Source organism: Trematomus bernacchii, unplaced genomic scaffold, assembly GCF_902827165.1.
Source record: "Trematomus bernacchii unplaced genomic scaffold, fTreBer1.1, whole genome shotgun sequence".
Taxonomy (NCBI): domain Eukaryota; kingdom Metazoa; phylum Chordata; class Actinopteri; order Perciformes; family Nototheniidae; genus Trematomus; species Trematomus bernacchii.
In genome coordinates this window covers 1-22,152 of record NW_022987804.1, presented here as the reverse complement: position 1 = coordinate 22,152, position 22,152 = coordinate 1, and the positions used below count along the sequence as shown (strand labels likewise).

The 22,152-nt window shown below is 40.8% G+C and overlaps 7 non-coding genes across 7 annotated transcripts; all 7 read left to right on the top strand.

Annotated features, from left to right (window-relative positions):
• The first annotated feature begins 10,436 nt into the window (after window positions 1–10,436).
• Window positions 10,437–10,509, top strand: trnam-cau. Its single transcript has one exon. It is a non-coding gene; the product is annotated as a tRNA-Met (tRNA).
• A 915-nt stretch (window positions 10,510–11,424) lies between these two features.
• trnan-guu lies at window positions 11,425–11,498 on the top strand. Its single transcript has one exon. It is a non-coding gene; the product is annotated as a tRNA-Asn (tRNA).
• A 4,889-nt stretch (window positions 11,499–16,387) lies between these two features.
• Window positions 16,388–16,459, top strand: trnac-gca. Its single transcript has one exon. It is a non-coding gene; the product is annotated as a tRNA-Cys (tRNA).
• A 57-nt stretch (window positions 16,460–16,516) lies between these two features.
• On the top strand, window positions 16,517–16,588 carry trnah-gug. The gene has a single exon. It is a non-coding gene; the product is annotated as a tRNA-His (tRNA).
• Window positions 16,589–16,680: 92 nt separating this feature from the next.
• Window positions 16,681–16,753, top strand: trnar-acg. The gene has a single exon. It is a non-coding gene; the product is annotated as a tRNA-Arg (tRNA).
• Window positions 16,754–17,076: 323 nt separating this feature from the next.
• trnac-gca lies at window positions 17,077–17,148 on the top strand. The gene has a single exon. It is a non-coding gene; the product is annotated as a tRNA-Cys (tRNA).
• Window positions 17,149–17,205: 57 nt separating this feature from the next.
• trnah-gug lies at window positions 17,206–17,277 on the top strand. Its single transcript has one exon. It is a non-coding gene; the product is annotated as a tRNA-His (tRNA).
• The last annotated feature ends 4,875 nt before the right edge of the window (window positions 17,278–22,152 follow it).

The following is a 22,152-nucleotide window of genomic DNA, read 5'->3' as shown; positions in this document are numbered from 1 at the left end:
ATATGTGATGGTTGAAACATGTAAGTATTTCAATTTATAGGAGAAAATGGTTTCTTGAAAGAGTTATGTTGGGTAAATATGTAACAATGGTTGAAATAATTTTTAGAAGGAGATTTTGTAATAACATTAGTAGACATTAATTGTGTTGTTTAGATGGCATTTAACAATTAAGACAGATAGTATGATTAGAAAAAGTGGAAAGGGTTGGATTTATTTAACCTCAGTGTGCTAGACTTCCTATAGGTAATGCGTCCCGAGACCTGGACTCCCCCTCTGAGTCAGAAAGGCTACGACCCCAACCCTCCAAGCTGACAAAAGACCTAACCCAACAGGAGACTCCTCCTTCTCCATCGAACAGACAGAGAACCAGAGCTGAACCAACAACAACAACAAGACTGCATCCAGAACTGCAGCCAGAACTAACTCCACCTGTGGCATCCAGAACCAAACGGCATGCTGATATACAGAGAGAGATACTCTCATCAGTCCCTCACACAGGACATGAAGTTCCAAGCTGAGCCACGAGATTTGGCACAAGAGCCAAGTGTGGGACATGAGAGCAGAATCCGCCCTCCATAAAAACAGTAGAGAGACTGTAAAGGAGGAGATGAAATGCAAAGCAGTACAAGAACAGTGGCATGATGTGGGCTGCAGATGTAACCGGGCCAAAGGCTGCCTAAAAGAGTTACAGCCGATGGATTCAAGAGCTGATGGACTGAAGACAGAATCAGAGGAGTTGGCATGGTCGATTGGAAGTGAGGAGGCCGGGGTCACGGCTTGAGAAAACCAGGGGAGGAGAACAGGAAAACGGGAATGAGTGAGTTTACACATAAACACACTTATTCACAAAACGCACATAAAAGTGACCACATTTAAAGAACTTGAATTGACTTAATAAATACGTAAAGACAAAAAGATGTATTAACCATGAATTAATCAATTGGTAAATCAAAATAGCAGTAAAGAGGAAACTATTAAAGTAAAATGAGAATCATCCTAAAACACACTGAGGGATAAAGGGGGAGACATGATGGAAACATTCACTACACTTTAAGCAGTGGGTGTTTTGGAGTACAGAGTGGAACTATATTCTTCAATCTTTCCATCAAGAGATTCTTATTCATATGTGAATAAAGTGGTGATTTAATTTGTTACAATATTGATCTACAGATTAAAGGGATAGTTTTAGGAACCACTGTATAAGTTCAGACAAATCTTTATTTGTATGGATAATGTTAAAGGAAGAGCTAGGACCAAGCCAAATATAGTATTCCAATCTAAAGTATTGATTTCACCATTGTGGCATAGTTATTACCATAGGAGGGCTTTAAGATGGAAATATGAAATGACTTCTGTTTTAAATCCTTGATGGAGGGAGTAATTGCTGCATGTTCGAACACCCAAGGTTCCACACACTGCTAAGGGGAATAACATTGTTTTTTAAGTAGACCAGAAAAGGGGTTTAAATGAGTATAAGGAGTTATGAAATACATAGCAGAGCTACACAGATCCTAATAATGTTTTGACTCAAGATAATAGCCACATGTACACAAGTTTCTGAAATAGATCTTTTAGACATTTTAAGACTAATTAGGTGTAAATAAACTGCAGTAGTAGTACTATAAGGAAGTGAATTTTGTAACAAATTTCAAGAAAGGTGGGAGGCAGAAGTCCCAATGAAAAGTTAGAACCATCTTGAAAATCATAGTTGAAATCGTGAATGAATAAGGAATGGCGCTCCGCATATGACATATTTTTGTAGATAAAGGGTCTGTAAAGACTCTGCAGAGCACGACATGGCCAAAAGACCGAGACCAAATGACCTTTGACCCTGACTGACAGTGTGACAAAAGCTCTGTCAATGACTGACTCTGGGGTGTACCTGACCGAACCTGACTTGACAACCAGACGGTATGAGTGTGAATGAATGCCGGCATGTGCTCAGTGTAACTGCATGATTCTAAAACAATAACTAACCAAGCATGTTTTTGGACTAACATATTATTTTGGAGCTCCAAGGGAAACGAGAAGTTTCCTATAATTCCACAAAAATGGGAAACCGCACATGGGACCCGTTTCTAATCTACTTGATGATATTTTACTCCCACAGGAGTTGGTGTTTTGCAAATGAAAAACTCAAACTATAATTTGAAGATTCTGGACTGAAAGCTGAAGAGAAACATTTATTTTCACTGAGGTGTTTACTGTGGAAAGATAATAATAATGGATGTAAAATTGCTATGTCCCTAACCAAAATGTAACTGAAAGTTTTCTTTCCTACCCTCCCCATTTCAGGATTTTGTTACACATGAGTTCATGTGTAAAAAGGGGGAGTGTGTATAAATGTATAATGTATAACGTCAACATGGCTGTCAAATTCACAATTTAAATTTTTCTTTTAGGGATTGAAAGAAACCTTCCGCCCCAACCTAGATGTTCAAACTGAGCATTGAATGATAGTTTTAGAATGAACCTGCTCCATATCTGGGGATAAGATACTGTTTGATGAATGTTGACATGTTTCTAAATATTGATTGCATTTTGAACAGGTAACACAGATGCAGTGGCCAAGGGGCTACTGTGAGAGATGGAATTCCAGAATGGAATACCAAAGAAGTTGACCTGTGATAATGAAACAATTTTGTAATATTTTAACAGACATTAGAGTAACTGAGGTTTGAAATATAGAAAGAACATATTACAGTTAAGCTAAAACATATTAATGTAATGACACAGAATTTAATTTAGACAACATCTTGTAACTAGCCTGGTAAAGAAATAGAAGTAAAAGCCATAGACTTTATTGTTTAAGTCATTATGGGGAGATACATTTAAATTTATAATAGAAAGACATTTGATGACAGTATGTTTGAATTCTGTATTCATTTTTCAGCTTGATAATAGATAGGTAGAAGCAGTATTGCCAGGTGAAATTGATGGGATTTCTGCACATGATCCAAGCAGAGAATGACGTACCTTACAGGACAGATACACCCAGGAAACCATTCACTGACAGCATCATGACTTCAGTTGTTTTGAATCCATAATGAAATTATATTACATAAAGTTAGTGTGTGCCTTTACCACAAACAGGAATAGTTCATTGTTATATTTAGATTTGAAAAAGATTACAAGGATTTTATTTAGGAACAACACAGATGCTCATCAGACATTCCGAGCTATTGAAATATGTTATTTAGTTCACCATGAAGATGTTTTATTTTGTTTGTAACATATGCCGAGTATTAAGATTCAGATATCAGCAGGTTCTGAATTATTATTCCTCTGTCCCACAACCAACAAGAATGTGGATGGGGAGAACTATATCTGATATAACCAGCAGAGATTCCTAAATCACACCAGAGACACAGTAAAAGGATGACACAAAAAGTCAGATAAAAACAGACCGATAGAATAGCGCTAGACATTAGTTGAAAAAGGGAGTGTATGCAACACTGAAGAAGATAGGATTGTTTAAATAAAGAGTAATATTTTCAGATAGTTTTATCCTTATATTTTGTGAAAGAACAAGTGCCTTTACACCAGATACAGTGTAACGATCAGCTATTATGAATAGCTGTGTTAAATAAACGCACAAGGGGTTCTTGATATGAAATAATATATTAAAGGTAAACAGAACTGATAAACGGATAATCTGCTCTTTCCACAAAATAGTCCCCACGGAAATGTATTTACTACAGTATATGCACACATTCACAAAATAAACAAAGACAGGTTTTATACGTTATTCACGTGTATTCACCGCTTTTGAGCCAAACAAAACAAACAAAACTCAACAAACAGTCCGCTCGGTGATAAACCGAGATTGTCTTTACTGCCTAACCCTGGCCATAGTTCATTGACAAAAAAAAGCTGTTACTCCTGCGCCCGTCGGCAGAAAAAAACTGGAAATGTTTGTAGGCCCATTGAGGCTATAATCCACAGAAAGAAAAAATAGGATGATCGGCGTGGCCCAAAGGCGCGATCTCACCCTGTTTGAGAGAATCTCTCTCGATCTGTGCGCGTCCTCTCCAAGGAGACGTGCTTCCAGGTCGGGCGATGCAATATCCACAATGCAGTTACTTTCCTTTACTTCCCCGTAGCATTGTAAGATATGTATACATACTGAGGAAAACTTAAATATCCCGCTGCATACCCGCATTCGCCTCACACACGCTTCCTCCTCCCGTGAGAACCAACCCCTGACATCCCGGTGACGCACCCACTATAAAGGCTCCGTGCGTGCTGCGACAGGTGAATATGTAAATGAGGCTTAATGACCCACACCCCCAAACCATACATAAAAGTGGACATTTAACAACTGTAGTTGCGAGGATAATACACATGTATCAGTTTTCTTTTCATTTCAACATAAACCACATGCCTTAACCTTTTTCCCTGCCACTACAGTTTATAAGAAACACTTTGATCAATCTGCAACTGTCACAGATCCCCCCCCCCCCCACCGGAGGTATGAGGGGCTGCATCCCGAAGTAGGGCTTTAGGTTGACCACATTGATAGTGTCAATTTTTTTGTTTTGGCCGTTCCACTTGATCTGGTAATTGATAGGGCCTAATTTTCTCACCACTGTAGCTGGACCCGACCATTTAGGCGCAAGCTTTGATGAGAAGCTCTCTGATGCTTTAGAGAGTGGGTGAGTGCGGACCCAGACCAGGTCTCCCAGCAGGAGTTGCGCACCTCTCCTGTGGGTATTATAATACTTGGCTTGTCTGGCCTGGCATACCCCGACTCTCTTTTTTACTTGTTCCACCATTTTTTGCTGTCTTTCCAGTAGTGTATATGGAGGTTGATGAGGTGGGGGTGGAGTACTGATCAACCTCTCCAGCGGGCCTTTCAGAGATCTTCCGAGTGCCAAAACTGCAGGTGTTTGCCCCGTTGTTTCCTGATAGGCAGCATTTACGGCAAAGCGAAATTCCCTGATCCACTGATCCCAGTTCTTATGTTGTGTCCCCACATAAGAAGCAATCATCGTCTTGATGGTCCGGTTGGACCGTTCTGTGAGATTGGCTTGAGGATGATAGCTGGTGGTGAACTTTTGTGTTACTCCCCAGGATTTACATAGGTTGGCCATTTCATGGCCAGTGAACTGCGCTCCCCGATCAGAAACCAATTCACGTGGGACACCGAAACGGGTGAAGATCTCATCTTTCAAGATGGCGACAATCTTGTGAGTCTTGCTGTCTTTTAGAGGAAACATCTCAACCCACTTTGTGAAATAATCCACAACCACAAGGAGATAGCAATTGCCTTTTTTACTGCGGGGAAAAGGTCCCATGAGATCAATCCCCAGCTTTTCCCAGGGCTCCTCCACAGGGGTAGGCTGCATGAACCCTGCTGGTTTTTGATTATCCGCTTTGTAGGCCTGGCAGATGTTGCAACACTTTACATGGGCCCACACATCCTTCCTGACAGACTGCCACCAGGCAACCTCAAGGATCTTAAGGAGAGTCTTAAGCCTGCCCAGATGTCCACTCAGGGGATGGTTGTGGAAGTATTTCACAAAGTGGGTTGAGATGTTTCCGTTAGGATCGGAGCACTGACCATAGCTTGTTTCAAGTGTTCAAAGCTTTGCTGGCATTCTTCGCTCCATATCCACTCCACCTCTTTCCTTGTCAGGCGATGCAAGGGGGCCGCCATATCTGCAAAGTGGGAAATGAATTTGTGGTACCATCCCACGAGTCCCAGAAATCGTTGCAGTGACTTGACATTGGTAGGAGTAGGATATTCTTTTACTGCCAGTGTTTTCTCTGGATCCACCTGGACCCCTTTCTCAGACACTATATGGCCAAGGAACTTTAACTCTTGCTGGAAGAAATGGCATTTCTTCAGATTGAGTGTTAAATTGGCCTCATGAAGTCTCTTCATCACAGCGTTTAAATCGTTGAGGTGCTGTTCTTGTGAGGGTGAAAAGATGATTACATCATCGATATACACAAAGCAGATTTTTCCCCTCAGCTCCCCCAGGACCTTCTCCATCAATCGCTGGAAAGATGCACCGGCGTTCTTCAGCCCAAATGGCATGCACTTGAACTGGTAGAGGCCTATCGGTGTGATTACTGCTGTCTTGGCTTTGCTCTCCTCTGACATTGCCACTTGCCAGTAGCCTGATTTTAGGTCAAGGGTACTGAAGAATGAGGCTCCATGCAATGACTCCAACAACTCATGAATAAGTGGCATAGGATAGGCATCTTGCAGAGTCTTAGCATTTAGAGGTCGAAAGTCCACACAAAATCTTGGGGACATGTCTGGTTTTGGAACCAAGACCACTGGGGACGCCCAGGCTGACTGTGACGGTTCAATAATGCCATCCCTAAGCATCTGCTCTACCTGGTCTATTATGATCTGACGCTTGTGGGGTGATACCCTGTATGCTTTGCAGCGCACTGGAACCTCGTTAGTAGTAAATATCTTGTGCTCTTCTACCTTAGTTTTTCCTAAACTGCCTGAACACACCTTTGGCCAAGCCTTCAATATGTCTCTAACCTCTGGTGGATGAGCTGAAAAATCTGGGGCAGTCTCTTCTTGACCAGGAAATGACTTGGATAGCGGAAGTGCCATTATGAGACTAACACTGGGGTGAGCGCCAGGGATCTCAGTAGGTTGAGAAAGGAATGAATAGAACGTGTAATCCCTTGGCCCCTTTACTCCATATGTTCTGTCTCCCAGGTTGATAATGGTTGAGGTCTTGGTAAGGAAATCCAAGCCTAGAATGATGGGGAATGCCAGGTTGTTATCATCGATGATGTATGTTTCTAGCGACCACATCATTTCATGCCAGCCGTAGAGTAGCTGTACCTTTCCTAAGGCTCCATGGCATGTCTTCCCGTCAGCTAGAGCAAAGCTTTGGTTCTCACTGGGCTTCAGTTGCTCTCCTTTCTGGACTACATCCAGCCATTGGCTGTGCCGCATGAGGGAATATGTACATGCAGTGTCAAAAACAGCTTTACACTGCATTCCTCTCACCTCTACGGGGACATGTAAGAGACTTACTGGATTTCTCTTTCCTCGCTGCACTATGGTCACTACATCAGCAGGTTTCTTAGCGCTCCACTTTTCCTGGGGCCTTTTGTTCAATTTCTCTTTTGCTTTTTGTTGATCCACTTTTCCCCAATATTCTTTTGCAGCTGTGCAATCTTTTTCCACTAATGTGCCTATTGACACCAGTTGGTCCACGGTTCTGACAGTGCCCCGAAGGCAACCAGCTATTCTGGGATTACAGTTGTTGAGTATTTTCCTCACCAACTCCGCCTCGGTGATATCGGGTTTCCATTGTAGACAAAGGGCTCGGTAATCATAGGCAAAATCCCTCAAACACTGTTCGGGTAACTGCACCATATCCCTCAACTTCTCCTCCACTTCCATGAGGTAATCAGGAGGTAGGAAAGCTGTATGAAAAGCTTCTTTGAATTCTGGCCAGTTATGGACTGTGTTTTTTGCTACACACCACCAACTATGCGCTGGCCCCTTAAGAACCCCAGATAAAGCCCCTATTAGCTCTGTATCTGTTATTGGCCTAACTTCAAAGAATGTTTCACAGCGATCCACAAAGTTCAAAACCTCTCCAACCTCCCTGGAACCACCAAAAGAGGGGAACTCCATATGAACGACAGGCTTCGAATACACCACCGGCGTACTGGTTGGATGGCGGTATACCGCTCCTACAGGTGAGATGGGGTTTATATTGTCAATGACTCCTGGTGGTTGTCCCAGCGGAAGTAGGTCAGTGAATGATGTCCTGCCGTGTTGCGCAGCATCAATAGCATCAAGTTCTCTTCTGAGTGTCTCTACTCGGCCGACAGAAACTACAGCAGAGGGAACTGAATGAGTAGGAGTGGGATTACTAATATGAGGACCTGACACCTGAGTATCAGTACCAAGAGAAGGAGCATGGGTGTGAGAGGCACTACTTCGAGGTGTTTGACCTGGAGTGGTGCAACCATAAGACGTCTGAAAATTATCACCAAAACTGACCAAGGGCCTATGGACAGCAGGGAGGATGGCGCGCTTCAGCTTTTGAATTTCTGCCTTCCATTTTTCATCACGCCGTTGTAAACAGTTCACCAGTTTTTCTTCAAAGTTTTTCAAAGTTGACATCACATGATGCTCCAGTGCTTCAACATTTTTTCCCACACAGCCTCTGATGCTATCTTCTCGGTTTAGCGCACTATTAACTGAATCTCTGAAATCAGCCTCAAGGGAGTTAACTCTCTCTATAACTATTCCCAAGTCTGTGGAGAAAGATGCTAGGGCAGGATATGCAACGTAAGATGGATTGTCCCACCCTCCTACACTTTCCTCCTGCTCTGCATCAGATATATAAAGAGAACCGATCAAAGAGGTAATATCAGTACTAGATTTTCTTCTTGTTATCCATGTATCACCTCTGTTTTCATGGTATTGCCCACTGGTCTCCTGCACTATATTACCTTCTTCAGGCTCATTCTCTTCTAAGCGTGCTTCCATATTCTGACGTACATTTTCTTCAGAAGCCATTGCTTGACTATGGTTATTTTTTACACAAGTACAGAACAAGTTTTTCTTTTCTCATCCAATCAATACAATTCAACACATAGGCTTGTAGTGTCTCAGTAAACAAAAAAGTATTACCGCAGCAACAATCTCAATTGGCTCGGTGATAAACCGAGATTGTCTTTACTGCCTAACCCTGGCCATAGTTCATTGACAAAAAAAAGCTGTTACTCCTGCGCCCGTCGGCAGAAAAAAACTGGAAATGTTTGTAGGCCCATTGAGGCTATAATCCACAGAAAGAAAAAATAGGATGATCGGCGTGGCCCAAAGGCGCGATCTCACCCTGTTTGAGAGAATCTCTCTCGATCTGTGCGCGTCCTCTCCAAGGAGACGTGCTTCCAGGTCGGGCGATGCAATATCCACAATGCAGTTACTTTCCTTTACTTCCCCGTAGCATTGTAAGATATGTATACATACTGAGGAAAACTTAAATATCCCGCTGCATACCCGCATTCGCCTCACACACGCTTCCTCCTCCCGTGAGAACCAACCCCTGACATCCCGGTGACGCACCCACTATAAAGGCTCCGTGCGTGCTGCGACAGGTGAATATGTAAATGAGGCTTAATGACCCACACCCCCAAACCATACATAAAAGTGGACATTTAACAACTGTAGTTGCGAGGATAATACACATGTATCAGTTTTCTTTTCATTTCAACATAAACCACATGCCTTAACCTTTTTCCCTGCCACTACAGTTTATAAGAAACACTTTGATCAATCTGCAACTGTCACAACAGTATGATGTGAAAGGAGGGAGTTCAACGTTTTCCATACCAAGCTAATTGCTGCTATTTTACGAAGTGACATTAAAGGTTTAAGCTAGAAGTTATGCACAGATGAAAAACTTCGCATTTATGATGAACATGTATTGTTCCTATTTGTATTTTTTACCCTTTATGAGTTATGTACTATGCAAAGTTCAGATGAAGAACTCATTGATTTCAGTATTTTGTTCATACCTTAAAGGGTATGAAAGGAGGGATTGTTAGAAATTAAAATCAATGTTTATATGGCGTAATTTGAATGAAATACACTGTATTTCATTTAAATCTGTTTTATTCTGAAAACCGAAGATTCACAAGTGACTTCCGGTTTTCCGCTGGTGAATTTCGTCATTTCCAGTTAGCATTAGCTTGTGGCGAAATGCTACGTTTTCAAACCGTGAATTGAAGGTGAAATAACGTGATGTTGTACACTAAACACTCTGAGTTTAACACTCATTTATTGACGCTGGAATTAGGTTTATTAGGGAATGTTTAGATGACCACAGACATCAGAGTGATGTAATTCAGCAGCAGAAACCGACAGGATTTGCATTGGACACGCCCCCGTCGACGCCGGCCAATAGGAGAAGACTACAGGTCTTACCCGGGAGACACAAGAAGGATCTCTCTCTCTCCTTGCCCCCAGCTGACCCGGCGCGAACGGGACCAAACAGCTGGCAGGGGAAACCACCAACGTGCACATTTCATTTGTATACCACCGCATCTTTTGTGTAATTAAATGCTGTTAACTTTTATAAGCTTGCCTTGACTCTTTTCAGTCTCTCCTGCTCTCGGGGTTCAAGAATCACTAACACCGGCCAATGCAGCAGACAGCCCTTTGTTGTTTGGAATCAGAGTATAATGCCTGTATAGTCTTTGCCTGGATTTGTGTAGAGTCAGAATACAAAACTGTGGTTTCAGGCTGTTTCCATCCTTCACATACATGAACGTGACCTGCAGCTTCAATGGAGGACAGTGGCATACAGCCACCAGTCTAGAGTTATATATTTTTGCAGGCATACAATGCATGTTTTCATGAAGGACAACCATTCATTTCCGTTGATTTAAATAAAATTACATTTACAATAGGCTGGTTAAGTTGACATAGATGTTATGCCTCGTTGGCGCAGTAGGCAGCGCGTCAGTCTCATAATCTGAAGGCCGTGAGTTCGAGCCTCACACGGGGCAACGGTTTAATTACCTCCCATTTGCAGTCTGACATGACAGGTTTTTCTCATCCTGTGAGCCTGTATTGACACCATGTGGGACTCATAATTGAAAGGAAGCGAGTACGAGCTAATATATTATTTTGCCTGGACTCAACTAGGGTTAGATAGCCAACTTGTGATAGTTGCCTGTTTCCATCATGGGAGCACAGGCACACAGAGTCGGCTCTATCTTCTAGATACGTGTACGATTTCACCTGGACCCTGATACAGCAAGACACACAGGTATTTGGGGTGTACCAGCAAAGATGTATTGTTGAGCCCGCCAGAATAGTGGTAGTTACGATGTCATGTGAGCGTGGGCGGTTGAGTGGTAGAATCCTCGTCAGCCACGTGGAAAGCCTGGTTCCGATTCCCAGCAAATGCAACCTCTGTTGTTTGGAATCAGCCCTTGCAGACAAGGAGAGTGTAAAGCTACTGGGTGGAAAGGATCTTGCCTGGACTTATGCAGAGTCAGATACACAATCCATGATGACAGGCTGTTTCCATCCTAGGAGCCCAGAGACACACGACTCAGCTTTGTCTACAAGACACATGTATGGTTTCCCCGGCAATCAGCTAAAGTGAAAAACATTACTCTTTGGCTCTTTTGGGCGTACCAGTAAAGATGTTTTGTGGGTTGTTATAGGTGCTGACTCTGTGGGATTTGAAAACTCTAGTTAGATGCTAGACATCAAATCCATGTAAGGGAGGACAACTGGAATGTATCCCTTCTTTACGGATAAAGAGCTTATCATGAAATATAGAATCAAAGGTGCTTGAAAAATCTTCTATGATGGCCACGCTATTGACCCCCGGCTTTAAGAAGTGAATAGCAAACGTTTGTGGGTGGGGCTTGAATATTGAGGCCAAACACCCTCAAGTTAATGGATCATGTGTCTCTGTGGCGCAATTGGTCAGCGCGTTCGGCTGTTAACTGAAAGGTTGGTGGTTCAAGCCCACCCAGGGATGTTTTCTGCTTCAACTAGCATTCTGATTTGAATAAATTAACAAGCTAGATGCCTTGAAATGCTCAAGGAACCAGAAAAAAAGTATGATAATGACTGTGACACATTACCAGTTGTGCAATTTCCTTCTATCCAACAATTACATTCAAAGGTCATCATGTGAGCATTAGTGGATCAGTAGTTGAATTCTCGCCTGCCACGCGAAAGACCCGGCTCCGATTCCCGGCTCCCGGCCAATGCAGCAGACACCCCTTTGTTGTTTGGAATCAGAGTATAATGCCTGTATAGTCTTTGCCTGGATTTGTGTAGAGTCAGAATACAAAACTGTGGTTTCAGGCTGTTTCCATCCTTCACATACATGGACGTGACCTGCAGCTTCAACGGAGGACAGTGGCATACAGCCACCTGTCTAGAGTTATATATTTTTGCAGGCATACAATGTATGTTTTCATGAAGGACAACCATTAATTTCCGTTGATTTAAATAAAATTACATTTACAATAGGCTGGTTAAGTTGACATAGATTTTATGCCTCGTTGGCGCAGTAGGCAGCTCGTCAGTCTCATAATCTGAAGGCCGTGAGTTAGCGCATTATTATGTACATGTATCGTTAATTTAATGTTGACATATCTGGCTAAATAACATGTCTGTTTATGATATTACCCAGTTTAAGTTAAGGACTAACATAACTACGAGCTAGAGAGAATCTCGGTCGGGACCGGACGGGAGCGAGCGTAGCTTCTTTTATTGTCTTTTTTTTCTCCGTCACCGGTGGCAGCGACCGACGTGTTTTAAAAGTGAATTTAGTCTTTAAGCGAGCTTTAACAAATAAATGAGATGCAAATAAAATGAGATACGAATAAAACAAGAGCAAAACAAATCTTGCCCTTGACTGTAACCGGACACCTGTTTTTATTTTACCATTAATTTAAATACTAAACCTCACAATGAAAGGGGAAGGGAAGTTACAATGCAGTTGTTACAATGCAGTTAACAGCACCTTTTATTATGAAATACTTGTACTTGAGTAGGCAGGCCTGTTTCCATTGTAAGGTACAACATATAGGCTATTTATACATTTCGATTGATTGATTACATTTAAATGCATAATCTGCATTTGTACTTGTTTTTATTCATCTTTAATTTGTATTGTATGTAGTCATCAGTTTTTCTTTGAATCAATATGTAATATTTTACAGCTTGCTTATTAAATATTTATTATAAATTACATATTTCTCAGTTTTTTTAAATATGACTATTTTCGTATTCTCTAGATGGAACCACGCTTTCGAAAACGGGACGGTATTCTTAACTTGACAGACACTTTGGAAGCAACAAAGGTCAAGAAGTCTAACAAAGATAGGCCGTGGAGTCGACCTCTTTCCCCAGAGGAAGTGATGGACAAGGCCAGAACAGCCATAACCCAGCACTGTGTCCTCCCTGTCAGTGGTCCCTCCTCCATCCTCCACCAGCACCCTGTCCTCACGGTCAGTGGTCCCTCCTCCATCCTCCACCAGCACCCTGTCCTCACGGTCTGTGGTCCCTCCTCCATCCTCCACCAGCACCCTGTCCTCACGGTCTGTGGTCCCTCCTCCATCCTCCACCAGCACCTTGTCCTCACAGTCTGTGGTCCCTCCTCCATCCTCCACCAGGAGGACATGCTTGTAACACAATCTGGGTTATGTCAGCTACAATTAATAGCATTTGTTGTTGCTATCAAATATGTTTTAATTATCTTTCATTTTAGGATTGTGTTGGCCCTGACAATATCGAGGGGTATGGAGCCGTCCAGGAGCTGGCAGAGTTTTTGTTTGGTCTCCGAGAACACCTACTGGCCTTAAGTGGAGACGAGTGCGCCAAAATAATCACTCTGTGGCAGGCGCTGGGGGATTTGGACAAGAGGAAGACCAGCTATTCACCCCGTCACAAAAATACACTGAAGCAGGGGCGATTCAGGGCAACAAAAAAGATTGTGGCACCAGGTGTGGAGAGCACTAAAAGGTTTGTTCCATTAAGTACAACATTTCATGTCTTCACCTTAATAAGTGTAGTCAAGTTTATTAAAGGATCCTTATTAACTTGAACACCACCTTTCCTTTCTTGGGTCCAAAACAAACAATTACATAAGAGACATACTGTAAGCAAGTGTGTGTGTGTCAGATGGAATAAAGCAGAACAACACTTTCTGGGTTTCCCCCATAACTTTAGGGAAGTACAATTACAGAAAAGTACAAATACATCTCAATCTTTAGTAATTCATAATAATAAGTATTCTGTTGGATTTACAGGTGCTTCATTGGGGCTCACAGTCCTGCACAGTGGCCAGACTGCAACAGAGTGGTGGAGGCCATCTTCACAAGGCTCTGTAAACTCTACAAAAACACTGTGCGCTGCGAGGGAAAGAGGGTCTCACGCTCCCATGGCTGGACCTGAGCAGCTTCTTGTGGCAATGCAGAAAGGGACATCTCTGTTTCCTGGCAGTCTGGCTGAGCCTCACACCTTTGTTCTGCCACCAAACACTGCTGGTGAGGCAAAGCTCCAGAACAGATCCCAACCAGTGGCCATCTCACAGGTCCCACCACCACCTCCACACTATGCTCTTCCCTTCCTTGCACCAACACCATACATCAGGGCTTCTCAAACTCCGGACCAAGGTCCGGATCCGGACCGAACTGCAAATCAATCCGGACCGAACCCTGTGTATATAAAAAAAAAAAATTATTAAAAAAAAGAAATCTGATTCTGATAAATTAATGTACATCATTATGTACGCGCGTCTTGTGTCTGACGCGTAGTGAGAATGAACGTGCATATATATTTACTTGTGTGCGCGAGCGTGACACTCATTGCAGACCGCAAGTTAACCGCAAGTTTACCTTGACTTTCTAATGCTTCTAATGCCTTTTTTGCCGAGGTTCAAGGCATTGACTACAGACAAACAGCCAAGCCACCATACTGTATGTATGTATTGAATGTGTGAGTGTATAAAGCGGCGCCGTTTGCCGACAGGCAAGGCAGGCAAGTGCTTGGACCAGAAGGGGGACCGCAAAGAAGGTAGATTAAGAAGGTCCACAGCAACGACAACATGGAACAGCCTTTCATTTACTGCAACGACATGTCGGGAAACCCCCTCAAGGGGGCCCCATGCATAGCGCGCCATAAGAAACTGCTTCTTAATTTCAGTTTTGTTTCAGGGGGGGGGGGGGGGGGGGTGACTTTACTGCCATTGATCCGGACCAGTGACCTTGTATAAAGTTCACAAGTGGACCTTTAATAAAAAAGTTTGAGTACCCCTGCCATACATGGTACCATCTGTGCAGCTTCCTCAAGTGCCTGGACCCTCACAGGTTGTGCCTGGAGGCTCTCAGATGATGCTTCTCAATATGCCATTGCCATCAGCTATGCCATCAGCTACTCAGGCACTAACATCCGGTCAGAGTAACGTGCCGTACACCACACAGCAGTACAGGAAAAGAAAAGAGGAGAGGGAGCAATCTGGATCAGGCAAAAGAAAATATGTCAAAAAGACAGATGCCATCATTTGCAAAAACTGCAACAAAGACAGGAAGCCACCAGCCCAGTTACAGTACTTTGGCAATTGGTACTGTAAAGAATCAGAGACCCAGTCCTATGAGGACTGGAGGGCTGTGCTGGAGCAAAGAGGGTATGGAAAAAAAAAGAGAGGGGATGCACCTTAAAGGACCACATGTTGTGAGCAGGTGCAACTTTTTGCACTGTTTTTATTGTTGTGAGCAGGTTTTTTGCATTTTGCACTGTTTCCTGCACTGTTTTTATTGTTGTGAGCAGGTTTTTTGCATTTTGCACTGTTTTTATTGTATAGCTTTATTTTACACTTTACAATACATATTGTAAGAATTATTGTTGCTATTATTACTGTTGTTTTAAATATATAAATACATATAAAACAGGTATGATGTTTCTGTTTGGAATATTTCATGATCATATTTCACTTTCATTATTGTTATATTTACTTAATACTTTGTTCTTAAGTTTTAATACATTTATTAAAAGTTGTAATTATAATAATAAATGCACAACATAACAATAATCCTCATACATATTTGTCATATTACTTATATTCTAAGTACTATTTTATATTAACTACATCTATAGAAGTACTGTACAATGATGTACTGACTTGCATGCTCCTTAATACTTCAACTTCACTACATTTGAGAGGCAAAGATTTGACTCTGAACCTCATTGATTTGATAACATGAGTTACTTTGAAGATTTAGATTCTGTTACAAAGTACAATAATATAAACAGACAATGAATCATGAATGATTATGGTGAAGAACTGAAATGATCCATTAATTGTATTCACAACCTACCCAAAAGTATGGTAAAATAATAAATACGCTCCACTTTTACATTTATGCATGTTCTGACATTCAAGGGAAAGAGCGGGATTCGAAACCGGCTCGCAGGGTGTATTTCGGCTACTTCTCGGTTATCAAACATAGACTAACGCGCTATGTCTTTGGCGCAATGGATAACGCGTCTGACTACGGATCAGAAGATTCCAGGTTCGACTCCTGGCTAGCTCGTCTCACTTTAGTAAATCACTTGTTCCTCATTTCCTAATGTACTTCTCAAAAAACTGTCCGTCAAAGTACACCTGGAATGAGGGATGGACATAATGATGGGTCAATGGGCTTTCAACATTTCCAACAGTACTTCTCAACAAACAGTGCATCAAAGTCAATGAACATTTGAAACGATAAACAACACTATTGTGGCCCTTCAACTTGAAACCAAGCGAATGTGAAGTATTTCGTTTTTAGCCTACGTGGGCGTTTGACTTCTGGTCATTTGAGCTTTACAGTAATGCCCAGCCTATCAGTACGTGTCTGAACTCTGTCAGGCATAGGGGGTATAGCTCAGTGGTAGAGCATTTGACTGCAGATCAAGAGGTCCCCAGTTCAAATCTGGATGCCCCCTTTGGAAGTGTACTTGCCTTCAGAATGGTATGTTTGCAATACTGTGAGAACTATAGTGGCCGTGATCGTATAGTGGTTAGTACTCTGCGTTGTGGCCGCAGCAACCCCGGTTCGAATCCGGGTCACGGCAGCAGTTCTCGTCTGCTTTTATGTTTTTGCTTCAACCTACCTACTGCATTTTTAGTTCATTTTCTACAGTTTAAAAGCTGCTGCAAAAACACAGGGTTAGTGGCGCAATGGATAACACGTCTGACTACGGATCAGAAGATTCCAGGTTCGACTCCTGGCTAGCTCGTCTCACTTTAGTAAATCACTTGTTCCTCATTTCCTAATGTACTTCTCAAAAAACTGTCCGTCAAAGTACAACCTGGAATGAGGGATGGACATAATGATGGGTCAATGGGCTTTCAACATTTCCAACAGTACTTCTCAACAAACAGTGCATCAAAGTCAATGAACATTTGAAACGATTAACAACACTATTATGGCCCTTCAACATGAAACCAAGCGAATGTGAAGTATTTCGTTTTTAGCCTACGTGGGCGTTTGACTTCTGGTCATTTGAGCTTTACAGTAATGCCCAGCCTATCAGTACGTGTCTGAACTCTGTCAGTCATAGGGGGTATAGCTCAGTGGTAGAGCATTTGACAGCAGATCAAGAGGTCCCCAGTTCAAATCTGGATGCCCCCTTTGTAAGTGTACTTGCCTTCAGAATGGTATGTTTGCAATACTGTGAGAACTACAGTGGCCGTGATCGTATAGTGGTTAGTACTCTGCGTTGTGGCCGCAGCAACCCCGGTTCGAATCCGGGTCACGGCAGCAGTTCTACAGATGGAGCCTCTTATTTTGGACCCCAGCATACAGCTTCCTGCCGACTGCCAGCCAGTTGCCAGCCAGTTGCCTGCCAAAGACCAGTATTCAGGAATGTTAGGCCCTCCCACTATTCTCCAATTTCAGGGTTTAACCAGGAGATGGCGCTATATATTAAATAACTAAGACTTAGTTTTTCACAATAGAAAATGCAGATATTATATAAAAAACTAAAGTTCAAATCTTGTTTTTAATGCCCCAAGAGCAATAACATCTTGTCACAAGCTTTTTGGAAGAAAAAGACTGACTCAAGAGACCTGTAGTTGACTAATTACAGGCCTCAATAAAGTTCTGCCATTGGTTGTGAAAAACAACGGTGGACATAGTGGAAAGTGAAATTGACATTGTCGAATTTAATAAAAATACAACAATAATGTATCTGTGTACGTGTTTTAACTATGTGATCTGCACTTATCAAACATCTAATTAAGGCGAGACACCCCAGGTGAATAGGGTATTTTTAACTTAAAGATATCAGCTAAATATTTCTCCAGTTAATTACTTTTTGTATTACAAGTTTTCTGAAATAGCATGTTTAAATATCCAAATGAACCATTATCTCATGAAATATGCGCAATTTTAACACATTTCAGGAACCGAAATCTGAACTTTGGATAAAGCCAGGATCAAAATTATTGTTTCATTTTGTAGTCATATTAGTATCTAAGGCTTTTACAGAAGGGATTTTGGATATCTCTTTGTATCACTCCATAAATCAGAAATACTGTCAACAGCCCTAAAATATCAATTTTCACCATGTTTTTAGGTATAAAATGTTATATAATTCAGGCTATGAATTATATATGACCAAACCCTTCTGTAAAAGCCTTCATAATATTGATAGGAATATAACTGGAAGGTTTGGTGTATGTAACTGCTGAGTGATTCTACAATTTAGGGTACATTCCATGTCCATTGATGTCCATTGATGATAATTATAATTATTCTAACTATTTTCTTCAAAATATGATATTTTGCCTATTATTGGAAAGCATGTTATAATATCACACAAACATTATGTGCATCCTATGCTTTATTTAGCTTGAAATGTGTCATGATGTTCTTAAATTGTCAGTTTTTGCTATGTCCGTTTTTCAGTTGAGGCGTGTCTTGGATTCAAAATAATGAATAAAAACCATTAAAGTAAATTTAAAAAATGATTCATTTATTCAAAAGTCTAAATACTAAAGAATAATAACATATTTTTAATTGATTTCCCCCTTTAAATAATTTAAATATCTTAATATATGAATGTCCGCAAAAGTTCTGTCAACTATGTTACTAACAGAACTTCCCCCTTTAACTCAAAAAATTGTTTGTCCCAATACCATGTCACCAGCATCACATGATGCCATGTTCCTCTTTGGCAGACATTTTGAACACACTGTGGTGATTGTCCTCTACATTTTTACAATATTTTATGTATAATAGCACATGGTCAATTAATATACTCATTGACAATCAACAATGTTACGTACATTGTTATGGTTTACAATTGTTTAATGATTTTAATTCAATTATATGTGCAAATGTGATGTTAACCTGTTCAAGAAAATGACATGTGGTCATCCAGGCAAGGCCTACCATTGAAATGATGGGTCAAAATAGGGAAAATTGTCAACTAGGTTACCTGTCAACTGAGTTACCCAGTACTGTAATAACTGTAGTAACTTAGTTGACAGGTAACCTAGTTGACAATTTGTACGACATGTAGACGTCATTACACATCATTATCAATGGAATTTGCACTTCTGCCTTGAAATTAACATAGTGCTGATGGTTAATAATGTGTCCAGTCAACTATGTTATTTGCGTCAAATGTTTGACTTTCATTGTCAACTATGTTGCACCTCATTTTTTCAAATTTAAAATATCTAAAATAGTGCTTCTGATATCCTTTATAGTATAATGTATATCTACACAGGTTGGAGTTTTTACATGACATCTCTTAAAACTATCAAAATGACCTGTATGGTAGTTTTATAATACAAAATATCCCTAAACTTAATGACAGTGCTGAACATATCACATGAAAAAACAAAACTTTAATACAATTATTTTTTAAACTTTAAAAAATCTTTGGATATATGGTAGAATAGACTCAAGAGCCTTTCAAATTTGATTTTACTTGAAGTGCAGGACTTAATCAAATGATTGTAATGACATCAAGTTTGTCCGTACATAGTCGACAAACTGAGTAGTGAAAACATCCTTTCCCTTAAAATAAAAAAATATATAAAAATGTTTAAGCTTTGCAACTAGTGGATATGTTACACTGAGGAATATACTAACTTGAACCACTGATTGTTCTATCTATACATTTTATTTGGCATTAGTAAATAATTATGCACATTTACAGATATTTACTGATATGAGTGATAACCCGTGTTATAAGGGCTATTTCGCACAATAGGTGTGCCTTGAGATTTTTACTTGTCCTTTGGTGTGCCTTGGGCACAAAAAGTTTGGGAACCACTGCTGTAGAGAAATGTAACGTTCACCATCCCCCCACCCCGCCTACTGTATGTTGCTTTTTGACATGTACAATGGGTAACTACCCCCCTCTGAGTGAATACCTGTTTGTACCTGTCCGGGGGCAAGCCCATAGGACGATGCTCTGATGTCATCACCCTCGCACATTGGTCATATGTTTACAAAAAAAACGATGTTAACACTTTCTCGTTCTTAATATATGCTATATTTAGGGTCGATATGTGTTGAATTTACTTTAAATAGCAGATCACTGTGATTCACTTCTCCGCGGCTCCTCCGTGCCAGAGAGGCCCCCCACCCGTTGACAATTCAGAGCGTTCTAACTCTCTCCCCCCTGTGAAGAGATATCACAGGGGGGGGTTGGGACACACACATTCCGATGGCCAATTCGTTTTTAAACAAAGAGTGGGGTGGGGGCTGGTGAACGGTAGTGGTCAATGTTTGTAAACACTGTGACATTTTGACTTTATTTGATCATTTCAGTTAAAACTACACGTTCATATTTCATATTACTGTTTTGCCGGCTGGACCTGTAATTTACAGGAAAGGAGTGCACGCTACTAAAAGGACACGCTACCATGGAAACCAAACAATGGTGTTGCTGTCTTGAAGTCCGAGTGGAAACAGTCATATTTGGAGCGTTATGTTAGAATGAAACAGCGAGGTCGTGACTCACAAAAAAAAAGTGTTATACTTTCACTAACTGTAAGCTTGGTCACTCAGAGTAACCTACAGTTAACTTAACTGTTGGAAAAGAAAGATCAGAGTTAGGAGTGTGAACACACAGCTGATGAGCTGCCGTTTCATTCTGACTGTTTAAAAAACGGTAACAACGGACTATTTTTTCTTAGCGGATGCATGTAAATTTAAATCAATACATTAAACTATGTTTTAAATCAATACAAATATTTTCTAAATCCATAAAAGCATTTTAATTAATATTGGGAGTCAGGTCGTTACTTGTTGAGAATGTTGGCCATGTAATAAGCGGGATAATTTGCAGCGACTGGTCATTATGGGGGAAAAATAACACCAGGGATCAAGATCCTCCGCGCCGCGGACGGGGATCAGTAATTTTAGTGAATTACTGAGTTTAGGCACGTTAATACCATTTTAATGAAGTTGAATACAGTATATTCATATTTGTCAGTGATTCATGTCAATTCGGCGAACATAACGATGTAAATGGGATTAAAAATCGAGAGCCGGCCTTGCTGTTCGTTACGGTTACGGTAACCCAACTAGGACACTTGACACAGTGGCTTTTGGCAAAGCACACAAAGAAAACAAAAAAAAAACCGAGAGAGATGAGTTATTGTTTATTACAACGTGACTTCACTATTATTTAACAACTATTTTTATTGGGTTCTTTTATTTGGGGTTAAGTACATTGTCAGAATAAGTGAGAAATGGATTTAACTTCTGTTAGACAGCTATCATACTGAATAAATATTTATGCAAAAATGTATGGCATTAATAATGTATATCTAATTACATTTAAAAATGTATGGCATTAATAATGTATATCTAATTACATTAACTGTGAATGTCTTTCATTTTATTTAAAATGAAATAAAGTTACATAAAACATTTTCCATAAAAAGTTGATTCAAGAACAAATCAGTACTTTTTTATGACTATTATTGCTAAATTTGAAAGGTCTTTACCAGCTTGGAATTATATATATATATATATATATATATATATAGCACCTTCTGCCATCCCATCTCTACTGACATATGGATCTTAACAAAGATCCGCTATACATTAGTACCAGATATACTGTACACGGAATTTTAGTGAACCAGACCAGCTGTTTCCGCCGGGTCTTCGCTTCCCGGGCATCACGTTGTTTACAAGTGTGTTCAGATGCTAATAAAGTTTTAGCTTGTACTTTTGATACCCCGCCTCTCGGCACCACAACATCCAGTTTACTGTATTTCACATGAGCGATGTCGAACATTGAAAAGTCCTTATAAAATCTCTGTTATTAGATCAGTACTTTTCTTATATGACTATTATTGACTTGAACACTAAGAATGTATTTATTAACTTCAGACATTTGAAATATTTGAAATCAGATGAAAAACACTGTAACGGACCCTGCCGTGTTATCTATGATTACTATGCCTTACTAACTGTACATTCATAATTTCAGCCGTAGGTAGGTGGTAGGCGTTGCGGAGGAGCAGATTGCGAGTGAGGTGCCTGTTCTAACGAACTATTCCAGCTGTTATAAAGCATTAAATAAAAGTAAGCAAGGAATACAGAATGTTTCGTTACGTAACTTTGTTGAGAATGTGGCCATGTACATGTAATACATGGGATCAT